Source organism: Rhodnius prolixus, unplaced genomic scaffold (assembly GCF_049639745.1).
Source record: "Rhodnius prolixus isolate KJV_2025 unplaced genomic scaffold, Rpr scaffold_10, whole genome shotgun sequence".
NCBI lineage: Eukaryota > Metazoa > Arthropoda > Insecta > Hemiptera > Reduviidae > Rhodnius > Rhodnius prolixus.
In genome coordinates, this window is record NW_027411615.1 from 3,596,305 (window position 1) to 3,609,116 (window position 12,812).

Below are 12,812 nucleotides of genomic sequence, written 5' to 3' on the forward strand. Positions count from 1 at the left end.
GATCTGTTGTCGAGTAGTCTTTTCAGTTGTCGGAAGCGTCTGTTTAGTTCTGTTCTCTTAAGTCGAGTATGAGGGTTCCATTTTAGTCTTCTGTCAATATTTGTTTTATTTCCTTGGCAAAAATCTGCTGGGGGTCCTTACACGCCTTTTCCTTGATACAATTATCGACGTTTCTTACTCATTTTAAACCTAATTTCATTCTTCAGAAGGAAGTTTTGAAAAAAAAAGTCAGGGCCACTGTCAAGAAAATTTACAAAAAGAAAAAAAAGGGGATAATCCCATTCTAATTTTCTAAAAAACACTATTTCGGAATCAGGAGAACTCAAAAAGAGTATTTACGGTGAGAATTCGGAGTCGATAAATCGATATGGTCTAATACTTTCATTTCCTTGCAACATAATATATATAAATTAATGAATTTCTTCATTATTATTTTAATTTTTTAAATTAATTTTGTTATTTACAATCTGTATAATACAAACGAGGTCTGTAAATTAAGTAATGAGACTGATTTTTTTAATTTTTTTTTATTCAAAAAGAATTACAATTCTATATTGTCACCTTCAAAATAACTTCCTTCTGAAGCCACACAGCGCTGGAGACGTTTCTTCCACTTCTCATAGCAGTGCTCGAACTCCGATACTGGAATTGCCTTCAGCTGGTCGGTTACAGCCGTTTGAATGTTTTCCACTGTCCCAAAATGAGTTCCCTTGAGGTGATTTTTCAACTTCGGGAAGAGAAAAAAAGTTACAAGGACTCAAATCAGGCGAATAAGGAGGCTAAGGAGCCACAGGGAATGTTTTTACTGGCCAAAAACTCTGGTTTATTGAAATTGCTGTGTGACAAGGAGCATTATCGTGATGCAACACCCGCTTATTCTTAATGTTTGGTCTCACACGAATGGACCCTTTTTCGAAGTTTTTCAAGAACCTCTCGGTAAAAGTGTCTTTGAAACTTGTCTTGAAACTCGTGTATACAATAATTAAATAGGAATATAAGGGATAAATGAAGGCGTGCAAGGCAGGAGGAGAGAAACTACCTGGCAGTAGTACTCTCTACAGGATATTAATTATATGTTATGTTTAGGTTTTCAGACTGCAAGGAAGTTGCGGGGCCACAGGCGATTCAGTCGGCGAGGAGGATTGTTAGAGGATGTCAGAGGAGGCGAGAGACTACAAAAGAGGATTAGAGCAATTAGAGGGAGCAGTATGAAACTTGTGATATTTCGTCTTGGCAAATGGAATGCTAAGGTCTTTGTGAAAAGTGAGATCATTATTTCCAATTTTATTGATCAGTAAGTAAATCAATTCATCAATTTAATGTTTTTATTAAAGAGCACACTAGAAGAAATAGAATATTAAAATCAATAAAATATAAAATCAATAGCGAATATTATTTGAGATAGATTGTAGATTGTAAAGTGATAGTGTCTGCTTTGCGAATAGCTTTGTCATGTCCAAATGTTGATGCAAAATATTATGTACCCGTTCATTCGAGATGCCCACAGCACTAGCAATCTCACGCACCTTCACTCTTCTGTCATCCATGACCATATCATGGATTTTATCAATGATTTCTGGAGTAGTAACCTCAACAGGGCGTCCAGAACGTTCGGCGTCACTTGTGCCCATATGGTCACTCCGAAAATTTTGAAACCACTTATAAAACTGTTCTAATCGAAGGTGCAGAGTCACCATAATGTTTATCAAGCTTCTCTTTAGTCTCCTGAGGCGTTTTGCCTTTCAAAAAAGTAGTGTTTAATCAACACACGAAATTCTTTTTCGTCCATTTTTTGAAAATCACTCGACTTCCTCGATTCAAACGAATGCCAAACACAAAGAAATAGACCGATCTGGCTGAAACTTGGTGTGTGTTCTTCCAAGAGATGCTACTAACTAAACATAACCTCGATACGCGCCAGTGGTGCTATCTCTCTGACTTTGCACGGACTTTTCAAACGACCCTCGTATAAACTAAATCAACTACGACCTAATAGATCTGCTTGGGGGCTATCTTAAGAAGATAACTTTTTGTGCATAGCATGTTTGTGTTTGGTAATTCTGCAGGTCCGAAAACAGAGAGATAGCCAGAAATATAAATATTTTTTTCATTGGTTTTTCTTAATTTCAATTTCTTTCTTCTAAAACTTGTATTAGTTAACTTCTTCTAACTTGTACGTATTAGTTAGAGCTATCTCTCCTAAGAACTGAGTAAATGATCCAAGTAGTTATTAAATCACATCACCTTCCTTATTTTTCTGATAAAATAAAGAATTTAGCAAAAAAAAATCTTGATTTAAGATTTAACAAACATATAATGTTAAATGATTTCTATAGCAAGTAATTTTATTTAATTATTGTTTTGAAAAATAAAATTTGCGTGATTCTAAAACCCCAGTGCCAAATAGTTATGTTCCATAGCGTGAGAGAATACAATTTTGCCACCAGCTGATCTAAACTTGAAAGTCCATTATACTGAATCAATTTCACAAAAAATAAAGTACAAAAGAACAGAAGGAGAATGGAGGTAGATATGAAATAATGTGAATCAAGAATCTTATCTAAGAAAGTAACTTAATAAAAATTAAACACAATTTTTATTGTACTATTTAAGTACGTTTATAAGTTCTTGACTCTGTTTTATTTAATTGATTCTGAATAAGCCAATGATTGTTTTAGTAACATTATATCCTCTGAAAAATTCTTTCTCTGGACGATGAAGACTTTTTTAACCAAATTTTATGGCATGAAGATTCACTAACTTGAATTTTTTTATTATTTTTAGGCCAGCATATGGTGTGTAAGGAGTATTGATGGATGCTGTCTTGAAGACTAGCCGGACAATCTCATTAGATGTTTCAAAAAAACTGTAACTGTAAGTTTGAAGAATATTTATTTGGTACCAAAGTTAGTTAGCATTGACTTACATCTAATAATAAGAAAAATATCGAAAGCTTATTAGAGATTTTGACGTTTAATTTGCCAACTAAGCAAAAACCCCCTTATTTTACCAACGTTCGCATTAACGTCGTACATTTGACGGTAGAGTTTCAGCAAACGTTTCCCCTCCCCCCCATTTCCCGCCATAACTTGCTATTTATTGGTTGTGGTAAGGATGTGGTAATATTAGAAGGCGGGTGTGGAAAATGATAAAGGGGGTGTGTAAGTCTCGCATCAAAATTGATATTTAGTAATCGGCTTAACGTCGTACTCTTCTGTGATTGGGGGGTGGCTAAGTGGAGGCGGCGAGGCCATTTGCATGAGTGAAGCCACTTCAATTAAATTTACTTCAACCTCTAACAAACTCTCCGCACCGTCCTCCGAGAACTACCTCCTACCGCGCTGAATAACTCCTATTAGAATTAGGAGAGCCGCTCAGATTCTCATGCACAGAATATACTGGATACGGCTGTATTTCTGGAGTTGCGGTTTACCTATAAACCTCTTTTAAACTGCGAACACCACATCCATGTCTACTACTGGCTTCCATTCAATTTATTTTTTATTATCCTTTCTTTAATTTATTTTATTTTTATTTTTTTTGAAAACAACATTTTTTAAGCATAAACAAAAGTGAATACACGACGTTGTCTTAGCAAAGTCTTGAGGTGTTAACTTACAGCAAAGTATTTATTTTAATTATTTATTATTTGTTTTATTTATTTTTCAGGCGGGCTTTACCTCCAACTACCAAATTAGGTGTCGTGGACGGAGGCGACTAGCAAACATACTTTACTGTAAAGTTCTTTTATTAACCATTAAATAAAATCCAAGGCCTAGAGACCGGGAATCGAACCCATTACCACAATGCATATTAGCTTTGCAGGTCTCGCCTCTTAACCGCTCGGCTACCGTGGCGCCCATTTGTTTTATTTGAGAATTCCATAAATGTACAACTTTGGTACAAGTAAAATAGGCAAAATGCGCAAAAAAGTAGGTACGTTGAGTTTAAAGTCAAATATTAGGATGTGCGAACTGCCTCTTTGGGCAGCCGACGATTTCAGGCATTCAGTTTTTGGTAGGCCACAGCGACAGCCTCAGACCCCTTGTGGCAAGAGTTGAGAGTTAAGTGGTTTTGTGGATAAGTGGTCTTGAACTAGAGGATTGTTTGGAATGGAATTTCAGGGCTATGGAATTTTTATCTTTGGCGGAAACTAAGGGAATGAGATATAAAAGGGAGCATTGACTTGGGAATTCGGATTGAAAAGCGATAGTCCAGCCTGCTTCTTCCAGTTTTATCCTTAATTTGTCAGTCAAACCTCATTTTATTTTGACGTCCTTGATTCCGATGACCATCATTGAATTTTTAAAAACTTACTCTAGTTTAAAGACAGAGAATTACAGTCGATTCTCGATAAATCGAAATCCAAGGGACTACAAGAAAAATTCGAATTATCGGGAGTTCGAATTATCAAGAAGTTTGAATTATCAAGAAGGGGGGAAAAAATCGAATTATTAAGAGTTTTTATTATGTATATATGTATGTAGATACGTATATTGAAAATACGTATGAGCTTACCTAAGTTTTAGACATATATAGCCTCAAGTAAAATAGTAAAAATAATGAAAACGACAAAAAAGAACAAAAAAATTACATATGTATTAACATTTCAATAAATAATAATATACATATGTAACCTAATTAAAAAAATGAAGAACAGTTTTTGTTACAATGTGGCTTGACTTAGTCAGTGACTTAGAATTGTAGAAAGCGTTGATGGAGGAATATTGAAAGTTTAGGCGATATCTTCTTTTTTTCGAACCACTTTCCACGGCCGCGATACTGTTTTCTTTTTGTCGGACACAGTAAGGGAGACGTACTTCCCATCGTGACAAACTAAGAAAGAGAATTGGAAAGTTAAACAGGAGGGAAACATCACGCACGAAATGAACAATAAGCGGAAAATGAGAAGTAAACATTAACTAGGGAAAATTCGAATTATAAAGAGGGGCCTCGTTCGAATTGTAGAGCCTTCTCTCCCCCTGTTGTTAAGAAAAGGATTTCGAATTATCGAGCGTATCTAGATACACTGCATTTTTTCGATTTACCGAAGTTAGCAGCTGTAGAGTTCGAATTATCGAAAAATTCGAATTATCGAGTTTCGAATTATCGAGAGTCGACTGTACCTATTTGATCCTTTACAATAATATTTCACAGTATTTTTCTTCCCCATTCTAGGTATGCTAAGCCCATAATATTAACAAAACATCATCAATATTAACACTCCATCAATATTGAAGATAATTGAGAGACTAAAAAAAAACAAAAAAAATAATGAACCCAACACGAGTGACACTAGAGAGAACAGTCAATATTTATAAATAATTAACAACTACAAGAAAAAATGATTAAAATAGAGATCTCATTAAAAAATATGTTTTTTTTTCCTCTTTACCCTTTTTTTAAATTAAAAAATGTATATTCTGATTACCTTTCGCGTTAATTACTTTATCGAACGGTCGGAACATAAAGTGACGGATTATCCTTTTTCTTTATTTTTTAAGAAAAGCAGAAAAAAGAAAAAGAAAATGTAACTGTTATTCATCAAAAATTTCTTCAAATACTTCTCGAATCTGCAACAGACATACAATTTTTCACCCTTCTAAGATAGGATTCTAAATGGAACTCTTAACTTTTATCCAAAAAATAGCGATACTTGACGTTCTCTTGACTGCAATGCACGAAGTTAATGAACTACGAAATATTTGAAACATTTAATTACCTAAACAACAACGTTATCGATACAATTTTGATGTGATACTTAAATAAAACGATTATTGATTAAATAATCACCTATTGCGCGTGATAATTAAATTTTAAACAATAATAATTGCATTGGTAAAGTTAATGTAATATACTTGAGAGGCTATAAAGTAACCGGTGTACGCTAATACACTATTATTGCTGGTAATAAAGCAGCATTCTAAGAGTGATGAAATAAAGCACTCACAAATTTAAGTCCCCTTTATTAGCATTACTCTCGACATTAGCTGTAGTAAAGTAAATATCAAGTTTTATCCCTTTTATTACAATAAATATCCCAGATTATTTTAATAGTTCTGAATTAAGGCAAACAAAAAATAATTTTCACTTTTAACGTAACTACAAGCTACTTCCTGGACTACTTGAACGCAGATCTAAACACGACTTGAATCACAAACTGACAATTTACAAGACACTGTTAAGACCGATATGGACATACGGAGCAGAAGTGTGGGGCTCAACCAAACCCTCTAACTCCAAAACGCCTGCAGACACTATACAGTCTAAAATCCTACAGGAAAATCCTGGATGCTCCTACATTCTAACCTTCACATTTCTAACACACTGACCTTCACATCCCTTTGTGTCCCTGATCTAATAAAGTCTCGCTACCGCAACTTTCACAGCCTCCTAGCTCTCTCCATCCTAATCCTCTTGTGCAAAACTCTCCTCACCTTCCAGACAATCCTCCTCGTCACTTGAAGCGGAGGTGGTCTAAGGGCCTACTGATATCAGTGAAATCCACTGAGAAAGATTTCCACCAATGGGTGGTTGCTCTTATCACGACTTTCATGTGAACTTAACCCAGTTTCATCAAATTTACTTTTGATACAACATTTGTTGTAGTTGTAAATATGGCAAATAAAGAGAAAAGTAAAAAACTTGTAACGTGCTACTTTGAGATTCTGTGGTGTTTAATTTTTTGAGGGATATCCTGTTCACAAGTGGGCACACAAAGACAACTTTTCTTTTTTTACACGAAATCGCGACTAATGGCTGTATCTATCAAAATTAATTCTGTATAATGTATTTCCAGTCAAATTTTTCTTCAAATTAAGAGTTTTGGTTTCATATAGCCTCTTTCTGTAGTAGAATTATTAGTGTGAGGTACCACGATAGCCGAGCGGTTAAACCTGCGAAGCTAAGATGTGTTGTCGTACGCTGTTCGATTTCCAGATTATCCCTTAGATTATATTTAATATATAATATAAGTAAAGCAAGACCTGCAAAACTAATACGTATTGTGGTAACTGGGTTCGATTCCCCGGTCATAGGCCTTGGATTTTATTTAATGGTTAATAAAAGAAATTTACAGTAAAGTATGTTTGCTAGTTGCCTCCGTCCACGTCACCTAATTGGTAGTTGGACGTTAAGCCCCGCCTGAAAAAATAGGCGATTACTTTACTTTACTACTTTACTATACGTATAAGTAAAGCATGTTCGTTAGTCGCCTTCATCCACTACACCTAAGTTGGTAGTTAGACGTAAAGCCCTTCTGAATAATAAAACAATACATATTATTGTAGAACCTGTTACTCAAACATATCCTTTTTATACGGTGTTTAAGTTTCTATAAAAAGCGATAAAAGATTAAGCGTTCAGTTGTAACATAAACTAGACAGAACCTATCTTAGAATTGTGAAAAGTTAACCTGTCCTAGTAAACAAGTTTGTTACAATTTCCATATTATCTTGCAAAACTGACATCAACATGTCTGCTACAAACTGAACATTCCTTAGAAGCCTTGAAATTAATGTGACATATCTTGTAAACAAGTCCATTATCAGGTTAGTGGCTAGCTGTCAACTAGTATATTTTAGTTCTCTGTTTGTTATTAGATCTACGGTAAAGATCATTACATCAATCACTCTGAATTTTTGTCCAAGACTTAGTGAGAAAGTGTTCTTACTAAAATTTATTGAGAGAATACCCATGAAAAGACCAGACTTTTTAACCTGCTGACACAAATTGAATTTGAATTTGAAAATGTTTATTTACAATTTAAAATTTTTTATACAAATATATTTAAAAGGAGGATTCAGGCTGCATGCCTATATCCTCTCCACAACATATCAACATTTACATTGGATACAAGTCGAACTTAATGCTAAGGCAAAAAATTTAAAAAAAAGCTTACTACATAAGATTAATTAAAGCAAGATATGCTTTAGCCTTTTGTGCTTGTATTTTCTATAATTAAGAGAACTTAAGTCATAGTCCATAATACTTTTTATATGCGGGTAGGGACTATGTGTACAGGAAGTTACAAAGTCTTCCGTAGCATTGTAGATAAATGTGGACACGCTGGCAACATCAAATGCTGCATGCGTGTAATCTACGGGTGTCCACCGGGGATATGACCCAACTAGTCTTAAGCATTTGTTTTGGACTCTTTGTAACTTCCCGCAATTGGTGCAACAAGTATTGGACCACACAGGGGCTGCATATAGGAGTACGGAGCGGATATAGAGATAGTAAATAAGTTTTTTATTAAGAAAATCTAAGTTAGACTTGCGGTTCAAAAGAGGAAAGAGACAGCACATAATTCCTACCGCTTTATCGCCCACTGAGTTTATGTGTTTGGTGAAAGTTAATTTGGAGTCTAACACCAACCCGAGGTATTTAACTTGCTTACTCCATGGAAGGGAGTCGCCGTTAATTTGAACAAATCTATTCACCACCGGTCTGCGGCGTGTAAACAAAATAATTTGTGTCTTGCCATGGTTTGGCCTTATTTTCCATTTTGTGAAATATTTGAAACTTTTTGTCAAGGGCGATCGATAATTGTTTGGCTATTGTGTCAACTCTGAATGAAGAAATAAAGAAGGCAGTATCATCAGCAAACAGGGAGCAACTGGATTTGAGTTTCAGCTTGGTGACGTCATTAATAAAAATGTTGAAAAGTGTAGGCCCCAGGACTGAGCCTTGGGGGATCACCAGCTTTAATTAACCTCACACCTGAAACTGTGCTGACACAAATGAATTCGTAGTAAAACACTTACTTTATAAAAACAGTAAAAACCAGAAATATTTTAAAGAATAAAAAAAAACAAAAATAGCCAATCGTTTCTTACATTTTAGAGTTACTTCAACATTTATTTGATACAAACTATATTCCAGGCTGACCCTACACTGTCGGCCGTACAAAACAAAGCCACACACAGCCACTGGACAAGCAAAAAAGGAAGCAAAATAGACTTATTAATGTGAGATAAGACACGTTATTTATAGTGAAATCCCGGATATTCAGTTCCCCAATTTTATTCAGCAGGTACCAGCAGCATTCATGCACTTAGATTGGTGAACATGCTGAGCCAAGTCAACTGGAATTTAAGAGATAAAATTACTTACAAGATAAATTCGAATTCCTTTTACAGAAATACAGAGTATTCTATCTCAATTATAATTTTAATGGGGGAATTCAACATAATTAAACCAGTTATAAAGGAGGATTAATAATAATAGTCTTTATTCAAGACTGCCTCCTGGCCATCGACCATCGGGGGAGTCGGTCATCTCATACATTAAATGAAATACATTTGGTACATTACTGGTAAAATACAAAAACCAAATAAAAAGTACAAAATACAAAAAAAAATGAGATGGAAAATTTACACAGAAAATTAATAAAAAAGGGGAAAATAAAAGAAAAACTTCTCCAAATAAGCAAAAGCAAAATAAATTGAAAACTTGTATGCTTATGCAAAAACTAAAAGCAAAATAAAGCAAAAAATTATTTAATTAATTAATAAAAGATAAATGAGAAAAAAGAAAAGAAATAAAAATAAATAAATAACTAAAATAAATAATAGTAATGCAAAATAAATAATCATCTCAAATTATACGTAGAGTTTACATTTTGACGTAATCTTGAGGCAATCTTACAGAAATTGACAATTGAATTCCAGCCGCACTCTCCATTTAAGCATTTTATTAGCACATCTTTCTGCAATATCTCCTGCTTTAAACATTTTAATCTTATTTCTTTTAATCTGGGACAGACAGCTATGAAGTGGCAAGAGTCTTCCGTTTGAGACAAATTACATAAGTTACACAGTTACATAGCTGTGTTCGCTATGTTGATAGATTTTAAAGTTTAAATTCAACAGGCCACTTCTGGCCTTCATGATCCAAACACTATCGCTCATGTTATTGTCGTACACATAGCTAATACACTTATGCTCAAAGTTCAGCTCTCTGTACATCATGTTTGAAATTGATCTCTGTGCCCTTTCAATGAATTCTGCAAGAAATATTTTTTCCAAACGGTTACGTATTTTATCAAATTCAGATTTCCAATTGCTCATATTCTCAAAAGAAATATCCGCAGTTATATTAAATTTATTTATGAGTTTTTCTAAATCAGAATACCAAAATAGTTTTTTTGCTAATAATTCTTTTGTCATTAAGAGAGGGTATCTTAATAGATACCCTAATTCCTGCTAATGCAGGAAGTTGTGTAATTTTAATTATGTAATTTAAGTGCAGTCTGAGCGTGTAGATGAAGAGATGTGTCGAGTTTGTTTCTAGATACAGCAGATATATAAAAGAGGATTTTCCTTATATTTTAAAGAAAATTTGGGAATTTTCTCTTTTATAGAAAAAGAGAAAAAAATTGTCAAAGTTGGGTGTTTTTTCAACGTTACGCTTTTTTGTGCACTTTTTGACGATCAACCCTTATACAACTGTCCTACCTTTTTAAAACTAATGGATGATAATGGAACTATAAAGCTATAAAAATTTATTAATTAATTTTTTACTGTGAAAAACGAGAAGTTTTTCCTGTCAATTACTGGCCTTTGCGTCTTTTCTGAGGACCTGGTAGAAAAAGTAAAGTAATCGGCTTGTTTTCTCAGATGGGCTTTAGTCCAACGTCCAAAGTATGGATGCAGGCAGCTAGCAAATATATTACTTTACTATAAATTTCTCATATTAAACTATTAAAAAAAAAAGGTAAGGCCTAGACTGGGGAATCGAACCCACTAAACCAACAATATATCTTGGCTTTGCGGGCCTCGCCTCTAACCGTTCGTCTACCTTGGCACTTTCAGATAATATTTGATAATAGAAAAAGTCAATGTTTCCTTCAACAGTATCATTTCTGTTAAATTGAATTTGTGTAACATTGAAGTATACTTAAACATATTTGGTAAGAGATAATCGAGTAAGTCTGTTTTACGCTTTATTTTTTTAAACATTAATTTAAGGCGCGATAACATCTAAGGCTGTTAGCGCCTGGAGCTTTGTTAAGTGTACTTTCGGGCTCCGGATAGTCTTCTTTCTTTACAGACAGTGAGTTGAGAGAAGCTCCTAGGAAGAGAAAAGCTAGGCTTACAGCTGGTAGCTGGGATCTCCGCGTGGAAGTCCAGTACGCTAACCGCATAGCTAATCCCTTCCCTTAATTGATTTTTATCAATTCACAAGATGTGGCAAGATTCGCAGTTATAAAATAATGCACCAATGTCAATTTCTTATAAAAATGTAGTGAATTTAAATTATTCAATATCTTTTTTATTTTTATTACACTTTTTTTTTTATAAGCAAATTTAAATATGTATTTAAATTCTGCTAAAGAACAAGTACCTTACTTTACGAGCTCAACATAAAAATGCTTCCAGAGGGATTGGCTAACTTTTATAGTCGAAATGTACAACCGATACTTAACTACGTGGTAGGGTGCTAAAATAAAATTTTCTTAATTCAATATTGAAAACTTTAAAAAAGAAAGTCTGCTTTCTTAAAAAATAAAAGAAGGAAGGAAAGACAAAAAACAAATATTTAGCGAAAGAAAGCAAGAGATCTTTCTAGAAAAGGGGAAGGGATATAATAAAACTGAAAGTCGTAATACAATCAAAAAGCTTACTACTACGCTACCAACTACTTTGTGCTTTTTAAAATTTATTTTGAAAGTCATAACCTAGAGAGCTAGGCGAACCTTTAGTACAAATCTTTGGGATTAACAGCTGTTTTCGGAAAAGAGAAAATCGCCTTGGCCACTGGTGCTTTAATCGCCGAAGAGCATGATCTTGGAATGTGACGAGTTGATAGATGGCGGACAAGAGGATTGGAATGAGACTGTTAAGTTTTTATGGCGAGTTCTAGCTATATCTAGCTTACAAAATGGATTTCCGTAGGAATGGATTAGATTTAGTGCGTTAAAGTATAGGATTACCTATGTTGCGAAGAATTTTCTACTGATGTGATTGAATTTGTTAAATATTGGGGTCTCTGCAGAAGCGCCAAAAAATCTAACATCAACCGACTTCAGACCTTACAATCAAAAATTCTAAGAACAATAGTTAACGCTCCCTTCTACGTCTCCAATCATACTATACAGTCTGATCTCAATATTCCTCTCGTTTCTGAAATAGCACAATCTCGCTACACAAAACTCCACTCAAATCTACACAGTCATTACAACCCTCTGATCCACAACATGTCTACAACAACACTTCCTTTAAATCCACAGCGCAGACTAAAGCGGCGGTGGCCACGCGACCATCTCAACACAACGCCGACCTCCTAGGATGGTTGCTGTGTAAGCTTGCCAATCTGGCGAACTAACGGCTTCCATCACTGGATGGTCGTCGTTCACTCCAATCACACCCTTGGCGCACATGCATGTGCGCGCAGGTGTATGTAAATGCATATACGATGCGTATGTGCGTGCCCGTGTATTTGCGCCATTTCCTTACTCTCATCCCTTTCGCTTGTTATATCTATTATAGTTGCAAAATAAATAAACAAATTAAAAAAAAAAAAAAAAAAGATTGGAAGCGTTTTGTTGAACCCAAAATAAAGTACGTCCAAGAAAGGTTGTAGTATAGAAGTGAAGTAGGAAATATCAATCGTTAATTAGAGAGTAGAGGTCGCTCGTCTAGTAGCTTTTCAATTAGTCAGAAGCGCCTGTTAACTCCAGTCTGGCCTCCGGATAGTCTTCTTTCTTTACAGACAGTGAGTTGAGAGAAGCTCCTAGGAAGAGAAGAGCTCTATGGTAGAGTGAAGCGACGGAGAGTGAAAGTAATACATATTTTGAGATTTGGTTTCAT

General features: G+C 34.7%; 1 long non-coding RNA gene across 1 annotated transcript in view; it reads left to right on the plus strand.

The window, feature by feature from the left end:
- The window catches only part of LOC141456632 (uncharacterized), a 39,086-nt gene that overhangs the window by 11,312 nt on the left and 14,962 nt on the right, over positions 1-12,812 (plus strand). Inside the window, exons 2-3 of the long non-coding RNA XR_012459896.1 lie at positions 1,087-1,294; positions 2,785-2,874. This is a non-coding gene — a long non-coding RNA (uncharacterized lncRNA). The remainder of the gene's footprint in view (positions 1-1,086; positions 1,295-2,784; positions 2,875-12,812) is intronic.